The sequence below is a fragment of the Macaca thibetana genome, chromosome 2 (assembly GCF_024542745.1).
Source record: "Macaca thibetana thibetana isolate TM-01 chromosome 2, ASM2454274v1, whole genome shotgun sequence".
Lineage (NCBI taxonomy): Eukaryota > Metazoa > Chordata > Mammalia > Primates > Cercopithecidae > Macaca > Macaca thibetana.
This window is the reverse complement of record NC_065579.1, coordinates 107,994,325-108,012,558: the sequence shown is the minus strand read 5'-3', so window position 1 is coordinate 108,012,558 and position 18,234 is coordinate 107,994,325. Positions and strand designations below refer to the sequence as shown.

General features: G+C 45.0%; 2 protein-coding genes across 16 annotated transcripts in view; one reads left to right on the top strand and one right to left on the bottom strand.

Annotated features, from left to right (window-relative positions):
• The window catches only part of TKT (transketolase), a 643,634-nt gene that overhangs the window by 274,025 nt on the left and 351,375 nt on the right, over positions 1-18,234 (top strand). The window lies entirely within an intron of this gene.
• CACNA1D (calcium voltage-gated channel subunit alpha1 D) overlaps positions 1-18,234 on the bottom strand; it is a 329,318-nt gene that overhangs the window by 213,142 nt on the left and 97,942 nt on the right. The gene's annotated exons all lie outside the window — the stretch shown is intronic.

Here is an 18,234-nt window from a genome sequence, read left to right as displayed (position 1 = left end):
CCATAAAAAGGACAAACTTGTGATGCACACAGAAGAGTACATTCTATATCATTTATGAAACTTGAATATAATTTATAATAGTAAAAAGCAGATCAGTGTTTGCCTAGGTCAGGAATTGGGGGTGAGGACTGACTAGATAGGGCACGAGGGACCCTTATTGTGATGGAAATGTTCTGCATCTTGAGTGGGTTGGTAGTTACAGAGTGTATATACTTATCAAAACATCCATCTGTAAAATATATACTTAAAGGTATATGTTTTAAGTAAATTTTATCTCAATGAAGTGAGGAACTATCCCTTTTCTTAAGCACTGGTGGGAATCAAAGCCCAAATCCCATGTCACATTTACTGATAATACAGAAAGCCCAGAGCCCTTGGCCTGCCACTGTACCCTAGACTCAGATTCTAGGTGCCTGTCATTTCCAAGTCTTTTCTGCTGTCTTTTTCTTCCATGGTCAAGGCTATCAAAGCAGCCAGTTCCCACCAAGGTGTGGAGGCAATCGTGTAGTTAAATGTAGTTCACCATAACTGAAGGTAATTCATGCTGTCACATTTGCTGTAACCAGAGGTCACATCTCTGGAACCAGAGAAGCCGCTCACATTAATCGTAACTGACACGGCCTCCCTCCTTCAGGGGCATCCAGCCCCAGTGCAGGGGTTTCTGCACTTTGGTTCAAGGGTTCAAGGGACTCCATCTAGATCTCTGCATTTCTCTTTACTTTTTCTTTCAGTGAAAAATGACATGGACGGTTAAAAGATAAAAAAGAGACAGTTGAGAAATCACGGGTCAGCCAACTAAATGTGACTGCAAAGCTGATTTCAGCACTTTGTTCCTATTATTGGGTCCTGTCTGTTGACACAGTTGATGGTTTTCTCCGATTCCCACACCGGCCTTCTTGGTGTTTCCTCATCTTTGCCTCCTGGGCCCATTTAAGTCACTGGGTAACAGTAGAAACAAACAGGCCCAGAGGACCATCTCCCCAGAGCTGTGCTCAGAGAATAACTAGGGCAGCTCTGGGGAGAGGGCGGGCAGACACTTCAGGAAAGCACGATACCTTCTTTCCCCAAGGGCTCGGTCCTAGGACCCAGGGCCTCTAGGGAAAGCATCTCACAGCTCTGAGCACTGATACTGCAGTCTCCAGGCCACATGCTACCTCCACCTTTACTGATCTTCTAAGTGTTCTTATCTCTGGAAGGGGAGAACAGACCTGCATCATAGGATGCTGTGAACATGAAACGGGACATTCGTAAAAGTTCTTTGAAACTCAGAAGTACTGTGCTATGCTTCTGTTTTAAATTTTGGATCGCCATGTCTTAAGGTGGGCCACATGCATTCTGGTTCGCCTCAATACTCAACATCCAAGTGTAGTCTTCCTAACTGCTTCCCTGATTTTTGTTACCTATCTGGCTTCTGAAGGCATCAGAATTCATTATCCTTACAGAAATGCTGTAAAATGTAAAATGCACTGCACAGAAGTTATAATTACTCACAGATTTGACAGCTAGCTTTCAGTGTGCCGCTCATTCGATCACTTGAATTAGTTCAACTCCCTTCTTTCTCTGAACAACTACAGAACCTAGGAGCCTCCCATTCATTTGGGGACATAATTACACATTCCTAGAAAGATGAAAGTACTTTGAGGGGCCAGAAAATGATACCTCATTTGTCCCCCTGAGAACTCCCCATGGTGCCAGACACACGAAGGAGCCCTCCACGGTGGTCTCACAGTGCATGGGAATTGCTGATGTCTGGAGATCTCCCTACCCACAGCCGTGGTTCTCACCTTGACAACTGCTATGCAGTGTATGAATGTCATTTATTTCTAACAGTACAGTACGGAAATCTGAATAACCTATTGAATTTCTTATTTTTTTTATTAGGTAGATTCAGGGTTATCTTTTTAATAATGTCCCTGTTTCATACCTACATAGTGCACCTTCTTGAGTAGAGGAGAAAGGAATGGAGTGAAATGTGAGCTCTGGGAAGTAGGCATAACCAGTGGCCTAAACGCAACAGCCCACAGTGAGAACCCACTACGGATACCATCACCATCAGGGGTGAGCATGCTACTCTGCCCACGATAAATCTTAGGGATGTCCATCCTCTTACGTATCAGACCTTGAAATGAAGGCGCTAATGTTTCTAGATCTTTAGATTTGGGGCTTTACCCCTGGTAGAGGGTCAGAGTCTGTCCCCTCCTACTAATACCAAGGGGCATGCTATCTCCACATGGTAGCCAACGCTTCTGTAAGTATGTACAGCATTTTACAGTTAAGGCACTTTCACAGCCACCGTTTCATCCAACTCCACAGCAGGTCTGTAAAGCAGAGATATGTATCCCCAATTTAGAGCAAGCACCAGCAAAACCAAGCCAGCTGCTAGATGTTGGCCCCATGGCTATTAAAAGGTTTCTGAGCTATAGGGAGAAGTGCAGGGCAGGGGTGGGTGGGGAGGTGTTCAATGGCTTCCTCAAAAAGCCCTCCATTTGAAATCCTCCTTCTCCTCTTCAGCCATGTGCCAGCCCCCTCTCTTTATTGAACACACGGCCCCAGGTTGTTCCTCTCTCCTGAAGAGTGCAGAGCGGCTATCTACTGAACTCCACTCCCCATCTGCTGGCCGGTCATCCAAATGCCTGCTCACTGAGTCTTCTGCACTGTTTCCTCCCTCTGCAGCTTCTAGCCAGTACGCAGCAGGCAAGCCAGGATTCAAAACTGCCTACTTCCAGCTCCCTCTGCAATTATTCCCACTTCCCACTTTTCACACAATTAAGAGTGCCCATCAACACTGTGCTTCATGGTCAGGGAATCAGTCAGCCAGTGAAAGCTGACCTCAGTAAGAAATAGAGCCATACTCTCCGCCTCTCAGCCTCAGGCTTTAGGTGTCTTTAGATGTCTAGAATTTCCTCCAGATAAATCTGCCTGTGTTGCCCCATCCACATTACCTGAAAATTTATGTAAATGTAGATACCTGCTGTCAGGCCCTCTACTAAATCTTCCTGCATCCCATTAAATATAACCAACCGTTAGAGCATCCAGGTCAGACACTACCAAACACCAGTCCATAGATCAGCTGCATTAGGATCACCTGGAAATCTTTCTGTAAAAAATAAACAAAACCTTTCCGAGTACCCCCTATCCCTGCAAAATTCTCATTCAGCGAATCTGGAAATCAACCACGGGATATGGATTTTGAAGTTCCCCAGGGATATTCATGCACAGTTGAGGCATCATTGTTCTGGGGAGCCTGTCATGTTTGTGGGCTCCCCATCACCAACAACTTGCCAGTTTTATTGCTGCCGCATGAAGTGGGATTATAAACTATAGCTTCCAACATGATATTCCATTTTTTCTCCCTCTGTCGCTAAGAGTACTGAGTGGTATTTTGCAAAAGCATTCTCATTTGATTTAGAGAATCAAATGATTTCATAGTGTAATACCATCTATATATACTAGGTCTCAGGAACTGTTCTAAGAGCTTTAAAGGTACAAAGTCATATAACCAACAGGTTATATGAAGAAATGCTCAGCATCACTAATCATTCTCACAACCCCCCGCAAGGGGTATATTTCTTATTATGTCTCATTTTACAGATGAGAAATCCGAGGCACAAAGAGGTTACAAAACTTGCCCAAGGTAAAGCAGTTAATATTCGAGGTGCGATTCAAACCCCAGCAGTCTGGCTTCAAAGCTCGGGCTTTCAATCACTCTGTGCCACCGCTGTTCAAGGCAAGCATGAGCATTATTCCCACTCTAAAGAGTTTCAGTGACTGGCTGAAGTTCATCAAAATATTTGGGACAATTTCTCCAGGGAGAAGCATATCTGTTCCATATGTCAGCTCAGGTCTCTCAGAAAGCCCCAGATGCAAAACCACAAGGAAGAGCACAGTTTCATGCTATGTAGGTCTATGCTTCCCAACCCGCCCTCCTGGCCTTCACAGGACCTCACCTGTGCCACATGCCCAGCATACGACCACACCCTGTGACACAACCACATCTCACTCTCCAAGAGGGACGACTTCGTCCGCTGGAGAGAAAGAGCTCGGCAAAGCTGCACCACTACACGGCAAAGGAAACAGTCAACAAAGTGAAGAGGTAACCCACAGAATGGGAGAAAAGATTTGCAAAGTATCCCTCTGACAAGGGATTAATAACCAGAATATATAAGCAGCTCAGACAACTCAATAGTGGGGGGAAAAGCCCAATTTTGAAAATGGGCAAAAGATTTGTACAGACGTTTCTCAAAAGAAGACAAACAGCCAACAGGTTATATGAAGAAATGCTCAGCATCACTAATCATCAGAAAAATGCACGTCAAAACCATGAGATACCACTTACCCCAGTTAAAATGACTTCTATCCAAAGTACAGGGAATCACAGATGCTGGTAAGGGTACGGAGAAAGGGGAACGCTCACACACTGTTAGTGGGAATATAAATTAGTACAGCCACTATGGAAAACTGTATGGGGGTTCCCAAAAATACTAAAAATAGAACTATCATATGATCCAGCAATTCCACAACCGAGTATATAGCCAAAAGAAAGGAAATCAATATATCAAAGAGATATCTAAATTCCCATGTTTATTGCAGCATTATTCACAAGCGCCAAAATACAGAATCAAGTGCCCACCGACGGATGAAGAGATAACGAAAGTGTAGCATATATACACAATGGAATATGATGCTGCCATAAAAAGAATGAAATCCTGTCACCTGCAGCAACTTTGATGGAACCAGAGTCATTATGTTAACTGAAATAAGCCAAGCACAGAATGACAAATATCACATTCTCACTCACATGTAGGAGCTAAAAAAAGTGGCTCTCATGAAGATCGAGACTAGAATGGTAGTTCCAGAGGCCAGGAAGGGTGAGGAGAGGGGAGAATGAGGAAAGGCTTATTAATGGGTACAAACAGATTGAAGAAATAAGACCTAGTGTTGACAGATCCATAAGGTGACTCTAGCTAACACAAGTCTGAAAATATGCACATCCATTATATATCAATTTAAAAAAAGTTTTTAAAAGCTGTACCAGCTACATCAGATAAGAGTTCTAGAAGTGGAAGGGGACATAAGGACCATCAAGACAAGAAACAGCAAACAGGTTCTATCTTTTTTTTTTTTTTTTTTTTTTTTTTTTTTTTTTTTGAGACGGAGTCTAGCTCTGTTGCCCAGGCTGGAGTGCAGTGGCCGGATCTCAGCTCACTGCAAGCCCTGACTCCCGGGTTCACGCCATTCTCCTGCCTCAGCCTCCCGAGTAGCTGGGAGTACAGGCGCCCGCCACCTCGCCCGGCTAATTTTTTTTGTATTTTAGTAGAGACGGGGTTTCACCGTGTTAGCCAGGATGGTCTCGATCTCCTGAACTCGTGATCCGCCCGTCTCGGCCTCCCAAAGTGCTGGGATTACAGGCTTGAGCCACCGCGCCCGGCCAACAGGTTCTATCTTTCATACCAACTCTGATCAACCAGTAAAGGCTATGAGGCTTAAGAGAGGGGAAAGGAAAGGAAGGAGGGAAGAGAGGGGAACCATGGCCAATTCGTGATGGATGGGAAGGAAGCTTCCCCAAAGTCACAAGAGCACTTAACAACAGTCAAGACTAGTGCTCAGTCTCTTGGCTCCTGCACCAGGTTCAATGCCTGGTCCACTAAACATAAACACCAGTTAAGTATTAAATGCTACTACAAAGACAGAAGTCATCAACTCCGATCATAAAAAGAGATTGCATCCTAATGAATGAGAGTGTATGTATTCACTTATACCCAACTCTCATTCCAGAAAGGGTTTAAAGACAGCAAAGACAAGACAAGACAGGCGAGTAAAAGCTTTGTGATCCAGTAGTGGTAGGGGATGGTAGCACGCATGACCTTATAGATGTGCTTTAAAAGCTCCAATAGGGTGTAGGATTAAAAGGACCAATCTCTGGCCTCAGATAACAGAGGTAAAACCCCAGCATCTCTACTACCTAGTTGTAAGACACTGAAAAAGCTTACCTGTATGAGCCAGTCTCCTCATATCTAAAATGGGGTGAAATACCTGCAGCAGGAGATCATTGTAAGGATTAAATGACTATGAAAAGCACCTCCCACAATGCTTTGCACATGCTAAAGGGTAGCTACTGGCTGGGCGTGGTGGCTTATGCCTGTAATCCCAGCACTTTGGGAGACTGAGGTGGGCAGATTACCTGAGGTCAGGAGTTCGAGACCAGCCTGGCCAACCTGGTGAAACCCCGTCCCTACTAAAAATACAAAAATCAGCTGGGCATGGTAGTAGGCACCTGTAATCCCAGCTACTCTGGAAGCTGAGGCAGGGGAATTGCTTGGACCCAGGAGGTGGAGGTTGCAGTGAGCCGAAACAAGCTGAGATCGTGCTCTGCACTCCAGCCTGGGTGACAGAATGAGACTCCATCTCAAAAATAATAATAATTTTAAAAAGGGGAGCTACTGCCATGATCATTATCATTATTGTTGTTACTACTACTGCTGCTATTACCACCATGATTTATATATGTTTCCTTATGGGGTCAGAAAAATCAGTGATCAAGCTAAAACAAAATAGTATTCTCCGGGATGGCTAAAGTTGGCAGGCTCTTTTCCGCTACTCAAAATCTTCCCAGCTAATTTTAGAATCCCAGGAATTATAAAATCCCAGGACTTTTAGAATCCCAGGGTCTGTTTTAAATTGTCTCCTGCCTTCTCCCTTGCTACTAAACCAGTGGTTCTTAACCACGGAACACAGCCCCAAGAGGGGTACATCTTGGTAGAGCGGATTGGTTCTCAGAGGGGGGTGTGGACTAAAGGAGCCTATTTAGTATGAGAATGTAATTTCATATTTTAACATTGAAAACCTTAGTACATATGACAGGAAGCAAAGCTTGAGCAAGCCATGCTGATGGGACGTACAGAGAAGCAGCACAACCCTCTGTGCACACTGATGGTTCTTGAGGAGAATGGAGGGGCAGTGAGCATGCACACAGCCTGAAAGTGGCACCGGTCTCCGAAGGGGGCACAGGTGTTCTTATATTCATAACAAGAGGGCATGATCTTAAAAGGCAGGGAACAGAAAAAGAGTGTGCAGCGTGGGCTTGAGATCATTTCTCTCCTAACACCAAACTGACAGTGTACCGTGGAGTTAGAGAGGGTACCCCAACACGTTAGGGTTGCCAATAAAGGAAAAACACAATGGACTCACCGCCGGAGTGGGAGGTTGGCACAGAGGACATGTACGGGAATCACAGAGGATTATCTGTTTCAATCATTCAGAACCAAGTTCTTCAGAGAACAGGGGGGTTAGAGCTATCTATCAAACAGGGGAAGTATTTTTATATTATGATCTATAGTTATCTTGTTGCTTCTCCTGTTAATACCTTATGAAAATTCCCTAAGAACAGGGACCACGTTGCCATGTTTTTTTCTTTGTATCCTTCCATGCAACAATTGTGTAATTGATGAACAAATAAATCCCACAGCATAGAAAGGTATGAAATACATTATAATAAACAGATTAAAAGGTGGTATTGAGTAATAGTTTCAATGGAACCATACTCAGCAAGAATTCAAATCCCAGTTCTGCCATTTACTAGCTGCACGTCTTTGGCCACATTACTTTTGGTACCTCAGTTTCCCTCTCTGTTCCTATCTCATGGGTTGTGAATATTAACTACAGGAGATATTTATTATACATTCTGGAATCTGGAGTCCCAAAATTCACCTCAAGTCTTTTTGCACTACAGCCTAATGATAGCCCAAATACCAGATCAGCAAGGTTTTACCAGAAAGCAACCATATGAATGTCTCTGGGTCTCTGATTCAGGAAAGAGAAACAGATTCAGCAACTACTTCATCCCTATCAATTGAAGAGGAAGCTGAAAAGAGAAAACAGAAAAGCTCTGAGCAGCTCAGTGTCCCCCAAAGGGTGAGATAAGAAGTAACTTTATGATTCATGCTGGCCAAATCAAGAGCTGAGGCTTATGTTGGGTCCTAGGTGGAACCACCAGTTTCCCAAGGACAGAGGCCCTGACAAAGGGCCAAACTCAGGCCCCTTGTTTCTGGTTTTACCAAGCTGGCCCTGGTGCCATCTGTACTTCAGTATCTGCAGAATTTCTCAAGGCTGAGAAACCAATTTCTTCTCCGCTTGGGTAATTCCAAAGCAACTAAATGGATTGCTTCATCTAGCTGCAAATAAGCATGAGAAATTTCAGCCTGATTAGTTTGTCTGAACATATAAATATCTGAAGGCAGGCTTTCAAAATTAGGACAGACATCTCAACCCTGGTTACAGCGCACCAAGATGGTGGTGCATTTCCTTGGACCTACAGTGACTGCTAGAAAGCCGTGGGTGGAACAGAGAGGAGACTAAGTTCTCACACTCTTCTGGTGAATAAGGAGAGGCTCAGGTACAAATTAGTAAGAATTCCCATATAGAGAATTCATGTACAGTCTGGTGTTTTAGTTATTTTATGTCATTCAATTAATGCTCGCAGTGAGTTTAAGGATATTATGCCCATTTTATAAATGAGGAAACTGAGGCTTATAGATGGGACGTAAATTGTCAGGGTCTCACAGCCTGTTACGGTGGAGCCAGGACTCAAAATCAGGTGCATCTGACTTTAAAGTCTAGGCTCTTAAGCAGTTCTGTTATTTTAATATCAAAATGTCTAAGCTTTTATCACTTTCAAAAAGCAAAAGCAAAGCAAATAACTTTGCAACTCATATCAAAAAATCCTGTCTATCTTCAGTGCAGCAATTTCAAGGCTAACAGTTTATTCTAAAGAAATAATCAGGAATCTGCATTGTGATTTTGCTACCTCAAGATATTCAATGCAACATGGTTTATAGTGGTTAAAACAGGAAAACAGCCACAAGTCCAATGATAGGATATGATTTCGTTTTATAAAAAACATATTGCCTTTATCTGTTTCCTATATGTTTTGAAATGAACATATTTTACTTTAAAATATTTTTAAGCTAATGTGAAAAATGAAATTCAGGCAGAGCTGCCACTTCAGAAGACCCTGATATATTAAAAAGTGAAAGATTCCATTGATTGGAAAACTATTTTAAATTCCATTTATTCACACCCTTTTCATCAGGAACACATCTATGGTATTAAAAACAAAGGCACGCCAATAACATACAAATTTGTTCCCCCAACACTTACTTATTTACTTCCTTGATTGGCTAATTTGCTCATAACCTCAAGAAAACTGTCAAATGGCATGAAGTTTCTCAGCTGTCCCAACTCAGAAAGGTCCTCCAAGGTGACATGGACAGTCGCAGAGCCATGTCAAGACCCAGTCTCTCAATACCCAGGCATGGGCACATCCCGCTCTGCCAGCTATGGCCCAGCCTCCACTAATTAACCAAAAGTTCAAGTTCTTCTGCAGCTAGCTAGCCCCAGGGGTTGATTATGTAATTCTTCTGAAGCCAGGCTTTCTCTTCACTTTGCGTAGAAGTAGCAGGAAGCAGAAACTAAAGCGAATGGCAGTTTCAAACCAAGCACAACAGGACAAGGCTTTGCTTTGGTTTTCTTTCTTTCTTTTTTTTTTTTTTTTTTTTTTTTTTTTTTTTGGAGATGGCGTCTCACTCTGTCGCCCAGGCTGGAGTGCAGTGGTGCAGTCTCAGCTCACTATGACCTCTGCCTCCCAGGTTCAAGTGATTCTCCTGCCTCAGCCTCCCAAGTAGCTGGGATTTCAGACATGAGCCACCATGCCCAAACTAATTTTTGCTTTTTTTATTTTTATTTTTTAAGTAGAGACGGGGTTGTGCCATGTTGGCTAGGCTGGTCTCAAGTTCCTGGCCTCAAGTGATCTGCCCTCCTGGGCCTCCTAAACTGCTGGGATTACAAGCCTGAGCCACCATGCCCAGCCAGGACAAGGCATTTCTTTAAACCCTCCTCAATAAAACACAACCCAAAAATATTCTCTGAAATCTGAGACGGGAAGAACCCATAAAAGTTACTAGTTATGACTTGTTAATGTGTAATATTGAAAATTTACTTCCACTATTCTTACTACCAAGCACCTTTCATTTTCAAATCAGAATCTGACTGAGGAGCCAACCTAATGGAGAGAGAAGCACATTTTAGAGCTTCCCTCTAAAGTCCTGACAGCCTTCAGACTGTCCTAGAAAAACACATTCCTCAATGACAGGAAATGATAAATATCAAACTGCCAGGAAAAGGCCATGCAACATAAAAATATCAGGTGCGTGCAAAAGTAATTGCGGTTTTTACAGTTACTTTTAGTGGCAAAATTCGCAATTACTTTTGCACCAACCTAATAGTAATTGTTGATAACTGAACACCCTTTTCCCCAGAGTTACAAATACACGTTCAGGCCTCAGCTGCAGCAAAAGCAACTTGAGTTGTGAGATGAAAGGCTGGAGTTACAGCTCCCTCAGAGAGACAGGAAACAGTGGCCGGCCCATGTGTCTTCTGTACAAGCCTCCGGAACTCACAAAGCGACCTGCGCTGTCTGTGTTCCTCGTCTCATTCCCAGCATCAGCCTAGCCCTAGCTCTCTGGCATTGACTTATTAGAGAGATGGGAAAGGAGCTAAAAATATGAAACTCAGGATGACAGCAACTGTCCTAACAATAGCTGGCAGTGGGGACTCCTCTCCCTCAGTAAAGTGGGGGAATCCAAATAGGCAAAGTCAGGCAGAGCCTTCTACCAGCCTGAGAAAAGGATCAGACCAGGCCTCTGGATTCCAACAGATTTGAGTTTCAACCCCACTCCGCTACTTCCTGGTGCCATGGTCTTGAGCAAATTGCTCACCCTCTGAGCTCCTGCACTCCTAGTCAATAACGTGCTCCCATCAACCTGCTCTAATTTTCTTCCATCCCAACTATCAATTGCCAACCTAGCTGATGATTCACTTAGCAATTATGCTCATGGTTTCTCATCTGTCTCCCTAAAGATAAGCTTCAAAAAGACAGGAGATTTTTATTGGTCTTGTTCACTGCTGTATTTCTAACACCTAGAACACCATTTGGCACATATAGGGACTCAAATACTTGAATGACTAAAAGAAAATAATAATCATAAAATCTCTCTCAGGTGGTTGTAAGAATTAAATGACATATGCAGACATTAAATAATTGTGTATTTCTCTCTTCCCTATCTTCTTAAACATTTAATGCATTTTCAGGTCGATTTTCTCTCTCATGGAATCTAGAACTGGAAGGAATGCCAAAAGCCACATGGTCCAGTTCTCAGCCTTCAGGCAGAAAACATTTTGTGTCCCCATTTTAGAGCTGAAGCAACTAAAATCCAGACGTATAAGTGATATATGTTTCCAACTGCTTCTATAACAAGTTACTAAAATTTAGTAGCTTAAAACAACACAAACTTTGTATCTTACAGTTCTGGAGGTCAGATGGCAGAAATGGGCCTTGCTGAACTATAATTAAGATGTCAGCAGGACTGTGCTCCTCTGGAGGCTCTAGGGCTGAACCTGTTTCATTGCCTTTTCCAGCTTCTAAGGCTGCCCACATTCCTTGGCTCGTGGTCACATCACTCTTGACTTCCGTGCTTCCATCATGGCAGCTCCTTCTCCAGCTAACTATTGTCTCCCTCTTGTAAGGATTGGATGGCCCCATCTAAATAATCCAGAGTAATCTTTCCATCTCAAGATTCTGAAATTAATCACATCTGCAACATCCCTTTTGCCGTGTAAGGTATCATATTCACAGGTTCAAGAGATTAGGATGTGGAAATCTTTGGCGGGGGGCCATTTTCCAAAATGACACAGTTGGTAGGTGCCAAAGAGAGGACCACTACTCAGGGCATCTACCTCCTGGCAGAATCTCCCCCAACACTGGAGTTATCCTTCCTCACACTCATGGGTACACACACACATGCACACACATGCAGAGTAAGAAGGCAGGGGCACTCAAAGGGTACAGGGAGTGGGGGGAGAGGGGATGAAGGTCACACAGTGAGCCTAGGGATGTCTAGAATTCGAATCCAGACTCCCTAGTACAGCTGTCCTTCCCCAGCATTGCATGGCCCTCTCCAGTATCAGCCAGAAGAGACCTGTGATACAGTGCACATGCTACTAGGTTCTCAAAGCCCCATGGATCCCAACCTTATTCACCATCTCTTCTTGGTATTTAAAGCAGTAAGTGGCTAAGCCTTGTTTCTTTAATGATGATAGAATTCTGTAACTGAAAAGAAACCCCAGGAGATCAAGAAGGTCTAAACCGGTTGCTGACAACAGATGCCATAATTTAATAATACATTTTGCTATACACACCCCTGCATTCCCTCCTGCCCAGCCCATCTGTCTGAATTACCTCCAGGCACATGTCACAAAATGCCTTATCATCAAATGAGCACATGTTCTCATGAAGACTAGACTGTAAACTTATCGAGGGTAGAAACCATGAAAACTCTTTGTAATTTATTTTCATGAATTCTTACCCTTCCTCATCTCCCTTGCTGCAACTCAACTGTATTCTAGACAAACTGAGTTAGGTCAAGCTGGTGTCACTAGAAACCAGGGTCACCCTGGAGTGAGTAAGAGTCAGGCAGGTACCCAGGACAACACTGGGTCCAGAGTCAGTAGGCTCTGGTGAGCTGGGTCAGGGGGCACCACAGGAAGCAATCCCAGATGTTGAATAGTTCCTGGGGCCAGCTGGAGACAGATGACAAATGGATGGCTCCTCCCACTCCCTGAAAGCTCCATGGTGATCCAGGGCTTCAAGGCAACCCTATACTGTAGGTGAAAGTTCCAGAGGTGGGATGGGGGAAAGGTGCCATCTTTTCCTCTGCTCCTTGGTTTGGCCTCTGGTGTCCATCCTGTTCTTCCAAATGAAAATATTCTTAGATCCACCAAATCCTCCAAATGCTGTCTACCTGGTCCTCCCATGACTGCATCCTCGCATTTTCCAGTGGGAAACAGGGCACTGTGAAAACGAGCTGGCTGAGCTGGCTGTCGCAAACCTAACTACTAACCCTAAGGGGGACTACAGCTACCAAGATTACACTCCTCACCACACGCTGTTTATAAGAGTTGTGTTGAACTAATGCACCATTTTAATATTTAAACAATTAAAATAGATGACCAATGTACAGACAACATGGAAAAAATACAAATTGAAACCTGAGGAAAGAAATCAATAGCAAAATAACAGGACGTTAAAGCTGCAAGGGAGTGAACTCCCACCATGTCTACCACCAGATCAATAGAGGAATTCAAGATCTGGTTTTCATATTTGGGTGACTCCTGTCATTTTTTCCTCAATCTGCAAGTCTCAAGGGACATTATTTCTGATGCTCTGATCACAAATCTTCACATCCTGGCCAAGGGGAAGAAAAGCAGGATCCCTGATGCCTATGACAGTGGCTGCCACATACACATAAGGGTGTGGAATTTTACTAACATTAGAAAGGTAAGAAGGCTTCAAGAAGGCTGCTGCCCTTTTCTGCATGCAGAGAGTGGGATCAGCCGCCTGCCATTACTCCACAATGGCATTTCTTTCTGCCTCGAAGCCTCTGTATCTTCCTTCTGCCTAGAAAATTCTGTCCCAGAGCCCCACATGGCCTTCCCTGACCATCCTGACCAGGTGCTGTTGCGTCACCTTCCTTCTTTCCTTCAGGAGGCAGGTGCTCTCTAAATCACCACCTGTATTTACTCATGTGTCTCCCGAGTAGAATGGAAGCTCCAGGCCGACCTTTTCACCAAATATCTCTAGTGCCAAGAACAGTGCCTCCTATCTAGTAAGTGCTCGACAAACACTTGCTGAAGGGACTGAACTGGCCAGTGGAAAAGCATGGCCTGAGGAACCTGGAATCGAGCTTATCCTGACTCTAGTCTCAGTAATCCCAAAGCATTTGAGCAACTCTGTCCCCATCCTCAGGTAAGGCCTGAGGGAGCCACCTTTGAGACCAACTCAGGTTGCTTGGAATGCTGTAAAATAATACAATGATTGTCTGAAAGCGGTTTTCTAACTTCTGTCACTAAGATGAACCACACTTCACACTTTTGGGTGAAAGCCTTTCTGTTCAAGGGCATCTCCCATTCCATTAGCCTTTACCCACACAGACACACATGCACACTCCCTACCTCACAGACTCCTTGTCAGACTTTGCCAGGCCTGGTGGGCTGTCACTGAACTTGGTTTCTATTCTTCCTTATTCTAAGACTTCACCTTACTCACTTCTTTCTCTTTTTCCACCTTCTAAGAAAAGCTGCAGCTCCCTGAAGAATGCATCCTAACATCAGCGTGTCTGACTGAAGCTCCTGCAGAGCTGGCTGGGGACTGCAGCCATCTCTGCTGGTGACCCAGGCGCTGAGGTAGGACATGGGCCACATTTCCCAGCCCTGTGGCAGGCAGATAAAGTACTTCCTTCTGCCCATCTGCTAGCTGGGAGTGGCGAGAAGGGGAAAACCACCTTAGAAGGAAAAGCTCCCAGCTCCTTGGGCGGCCTTGGAGCACTGCTCTTCCCACACTTCGAGGGGGAAGAATACCCACTGCCCTTTCCTCTCACCTCTCCCGCACCTGCTCATGACTTCAACACAAAGAGGGATTTCCTGATAACTTTACAATCCTCAGACACCCTTATATGCAGAGCTACAATCAAACAACACTCCCATCACCAGCAACTGCCCAAGCACCTTTGGGAGCAGAGTGAACACACGAGGCTTGGGGTGCATTTCTTCCAAAGTATTTACCACTCACACATCTGAGGAGAGAAAGTAGGAGGTGCTGGGGAAAGTTATTTAATTCTGCTTACACCATATTCCCTTTGCTTACCATTTGGGCCTAAAACAATTCCCAGGGAAAAAACTCAAGAAACTCAGAAACAAGACAAGCTGGCTACAACTGGAAGACATACAGATCTGCATTTATCAGCCTGCCTCATTCCTTTTATCATTACACTGTCTCATAAAATTAGATTCGTGGCCATCAGATTTTATAATCTCTTGTCCTTATCTATCCGTAGGTAGGAATGACAGTTTCAAAAACAGTAGCTATGAAGTTTGGTTCAAATTACTGATTTTGGTCCTACCTAGTTCAGTTCCTTCATTTATCCTGCACCTATTTTAGTTCTCCCAGACCATGAAAAAGGTGTGAATATATTAATTATTATAACTTTTGAAACTTACTACCCCTACTCACAGACTTAGCAAAATCAAGGGAGTAAAAGAACTAAGGTTGGCCGGGCGCAGTGGCTCACACTTGTAATCCCAGCACTTTGGAAGGCCGAGGCAGACAGATCACCTGAGGTCAGGAGTTCTAGACCAACCTGGCCAACATGGCAAAACCCCGTCTCTACTAAAAATACAAAACATTAGCTGGGCATGGTGGCAGGCGCCTGGGCGTGGCGGCAGCTACTTGGGATGTGGAGGCAGGAGAATCGCTTGAACCCGGGAGGCGGAGGTTGCAGTGAGCCAAGGGTGTGCCATTGCACTCCAGCCTGGGCAACAAGAGCAAAACTCCATGTCAAAAAAAAAAAAAAAAAAAAAAAAGAACCAGGGTCAAGCCCCGGGATGCTACAGTTCAGAACAGAGTCTAACCACAACTCTTTGACAGATTAGGCCTTACTCAAAGAGGAATTAGGCAAGTGTTCCTCCTTAAACCAGAAGTTACTTCCCTCCTCCTATGAATGAATTAATTTCCTTAAGCTCATGAGAGACCTAAGGTGACATTACACAAATCAGATTATGTCCCCTGCTCCCAAAAACCCTCAAACAGTTCTCCATCTAATTCAGAGTAACATCCAAGGCCCTTTTCGGGGGTTCCTAGAACGTCTTCTATGTTCTGATGCCTCCAGCTCCTCCCATCCTTTCATCCCCACTCCATTCCAATTAAGAACATCTCCTTGCCCCCCTACACACACTCTCAGCCAGGCTGGGTGCCCATCCCCTCTACCCTGGCTATCCTCACAGCTTGCTCCCTCACTTCATTCAGATCCCTGCCCACATGGCACCTCATTAAAGACGCCTTCCTGGCCAATCAACACAGGTCTTCCCCGCTAGAATGGAAGCACCACCTATGTCGTGGACATATTCGTTTATCACCTCTCTTCCCACCAGAACAGGAGCCCTGCCCATTTGGTTCACCGCTGCTCCTGGTGCTCAGACGAGCACCTGTCACACCGTAGGCAGGTGCCCAGGAGCTCTCACCGAACTGCCAAAGGAACCAGAGAAATGACACCCTAGCGTACAGAAGAATCAGGTGTTCCTAGAAAAGCAGGGAAAGAAAAGAAAGGGGCAGAGAAGGTGGAGAGCCTGTCACCCAGTTTTGCCCAACACTGGTGACAAAACGAGCTATGTAACATGAGATTTAACAAGGATCCCAGGGTACACCTCATATCTACGTAAAAATAAACAGACACCAAAACCAGGTCAACTGGTTATTTCTTTTAGTCAACAAGCTTTTCCTGAAGGCCTAGGAAATACTGAGTTCTTCTATGCTTTGTGTGGTTCCTGGGAGAGGAAACATTGCTCTTACCTTTGATACTGTAGTCTATAATCTTAGAATTATAACTGCCAATTACTAGGGCGAATCAACACAGCATTGAGTGGACAGAGAGCAACACACAGGCTCAGAGCCCAGAGACATATCCTGAAGGATGTTTGTGAAGCTGGTATTAAAGGAAGGAGGTGGGCTGGGCATGGTGGCTCATGCCTGTAATCCCAGCACTTTGGGAGGCCAAGGTGGGCAAACTGCCTGAGCTCAGGAGTTCAAGACCAGCCTGGGCAACATGGCAAAACTCAGTCTCTACTAAAAATACAAAAAATTAGCCAGGCATGGTGGCGCATGTCTGTAGTGCCAGCTACTCGGGAGACTGAGGTAGGAGAATCGCTTGAACGCGGGAGGCAGAGGTCGCAGTGAGCCGAGATTGTGCCACCGCACTCCAGTCTGGGCAACAGAGTGAGACTCTGTCTCAAAAATAAATAAATTAATTAAATAAAAAATAAAAAATACAAAGGAGGAGGTGAACAGAACATTGGATTCCAGGAAAGAATTAGAGTATTCCAGGCAGAGAATAAGAGGAAGATACATGGGGCCCTTGTTTATGTGAAAGGGCCAGCAGTGACGACGGAGGAAGGCGACAGTGTAGTGTTGCTGAGAGGCAGGACTGAGTGATGTGGGAAGTGAGCTGCAACTGCACAGGAGGAAAGGGTTTGGACTCACAGGCTCAAAGGTCTGGGTCCAGTGCTGCCTCAAATGTGTATTTCAATCCAAACATGTTTACCAGAAGCCCATACATAAGAGAAAAATGCAGCACAGGCAGTAGGGCCTTCTGTAGCCCACAGCGGACAGCGCTCAGCCCACACTAATGGCAGCCGATGTTTCCCGGATGCTCACCATGTGCTCAGTGCCTCTCAGTGTAGAGAAGCACCTGTGCCTGCTCACTTGATCCTCTCGGCAATGCCAGAATATGGACACCACGATCGCCTTCCACATGAGGAAACAAGAGGGTGCTCGGCCGCCCAGGCTCACCTAGTTATAAGTGGCAAGGATTTAACTCAAGGAATCTGGCCCAAAGCTAATATTCTGTACTGACTCTCCAACCAACAGGAATTAGAACTGTGATGACCACAGTTGTTTTGTGAACCAAAAACCAGGACACTCATGCTGATAAAAGCTTTCTGAGCTGTTTCTGATTATAGGAGACAGTCTGGGCGATGGCATTTGGATGCCAAGGCAATAGGATTTCTGGGACATTTCATGGGCATGAAGGAACAGAAGGTCTGAAACTAGGTCTGCCCTACACAACCTGGGCCAGGTGTTGAACAGATAAGCACACAAACAATAAGTGACAATCCTAAGTATAGGCTGGACGACAAGCCTGACCTCAACCAGGCAGTCACAGGAGGCTCCCCTAGGAAGCAAATGATGATGTGGAGCTTAAAGTAATAGATGAAGTGAGAGAAGAGCCATCTGGCGGGAGGACATGGTCTAGAAGCTCCGAGGTGGGAAGGAGTCGACTCCTTAGAGCAACAGAAGGCAGCTCGCGAAGCAGAACAGCGGTGGATGCAGGGGCAGTGGCATAAGCTGAGGCTGGACAGCCAGGCAGGTCCAGGACCACTAGCTGGATCCATCCAGGGCCGGGATATCCTGCACAGAGGTGATGAAAAGGACCAGAGGGATTTGAGGAGGTGAGGTGAAAGGTCTGGCATCTAAATTGGCCAAGGAGGAGAGCCCAGGTCTGCAGGGAAAACAGGTCCTGGGTGATGCTGAGCAGGCAGGCCAGAGAGAAGGGCAAGGCTGGTAAGGTAGAG